This window comes from Manacus vitellinus, unplaced genomic scaffold (genome assembly GCF_001715985.3).
Source record: "Manacus vitellinus isolate BGI_N305 unplaced genomic scaffold, ASM171598v3 scaffold_40_pilon, whole genome shotgun sequence".
NCBI classification, from domain to species: Eukaryota; Metazoa; Chordata; class Aves; order Passeriformes; family Pipridae; genus Manacus; species Manacus vitellinus.
In genome coordinates, this window is record NW_021940541.1 from 791,673 (window position 1) to 793,307 (window position 1,635).

A 1,635-nucleotide genomic window follows, 5' to 3' on the forward strand; every position below is an offset into this window, starting at 1 on the left:
ACACTCCTGCCTTTCTGCCACCACTCCATTTTGCAGCCCCAAAGCTGTTCTCTGTCTCTTTAAAACCAGGTTTAGGGCCCTTGGTTCAAGCAGGAGGGCTAATTCTCTTTGCTATGTTGGCTTTTCTTTCAAATATATGGTTGAGAGCTTTAATCTGCTGCAGGCAGGTGCCACCGCAGGTGAGCTCTGTTAAAAGCATATGTTTAATTATGCTGCTGAAGTCTGAAAAAGCTGTTATTTAAAAACTTCCCTCAATAATCTGTGTAAGCATTGGCAGCCAAATATCCTCAGCTGCAGATGTATTCAACTTATTATTTTAAAACAAATTCCAGCCTTGCAGAAATAATGAATTAAAGGAGTTTAAGTACAAAGTAAAAATTATAGATGTTTCATTCAGGGAGATGGGGTCAGGTCCCTGAATCCCCTGATTCCCTGGAACTGAACTGAACAGAGAAGCCTCAACCCTACAGAGGGAAATCTGGGGTGAGAAGCTTTGGGTAAGTGACTTTAGGAGATCAAAGGATGAAGTTGAATGTGCTTGAATTTGAAGAGCCCACGGTTTCAACATCCCCAAGTGCCACATTTACACATCTGTTAAGTCCCTCCAGGGATGGGGACTCCACCACTGCCCTGGGCAGCTGTGCTACTGTTTAACAACCCTTTCCAGAAATTCTTCCTGGTGTCCAACCTAAACTTCCCCTGGCACAGCTTGAGGCTGTCTCCTCTTGTCCTGGTCCTTATCACCTGGGAAAAGAGACTGACCCTCACACAGCTCTGCCCTCCTGTCAGTGCTGCTCTGCCAATGCATCAAGGCTGGACAAGTTGGGACGAGATGGGATTGGGGTAGACAGGACACCCCTCCCTCCAAGACACTCCCGAATTCCTACAGTTTTCTGAGAAATAACAAGCCACAATTAATTCTGCTCAGCCCTTGCAGTGAGATCTCTCTCTCTCTGCTTCCCAGGGAACATCCAGAAGGCACAGGCAGCCAGCCCCGTGTGGGAGTGTTTGAGCAGGATCCCATCCGGATGCAGGGAAGGCAGTAATGGAAGCACTGCAGACTCTGAGACTACAGTATAATTTTATTTATGGGTAAATAATGCTTAGCACTGAGCTCCTGAGCATTAATCTCCAAGCAAGGGTTTTACTTCTCCATTTCCTGCTATTGTAAAATTAATGACAGGTAGGATGCTCTGGTGAATGCAAAGGGCTGTTACACACTGGGAAGTGCCTGGCTTTGCTGTTTACAGCCACAGCTGCATTCTCAGACCTCTCCCCAGGCAGATTTCCTGAGAACCTTGGCTGTCTCTGAGTTCAAGCAATAACAACCAGGTGCAAATCCAAGGTGATGTTTCAAATGTCTCCTCTCCCACTGAATTAGAGCCCTCTAATGATACAACACTAAATCCATTCTGAAGGCTTCCAGCAACCAGAGTTTCACTGTGAAGTGTTGAATCATCACGGTGGGAAAGTTGTGCTGGAACAAAAAAAGGTGATTTTGCCTCTCTGAATGTCAGTGATCCTGTACCAGTGTATATGGATCAAATATCAGTTACCAAATATCTCCTGGGGTGCATTAGGAGGAGCATTTCCAGCAGGTCAGGGAGATGATCCTACCCTGGGAAGGCACATCTG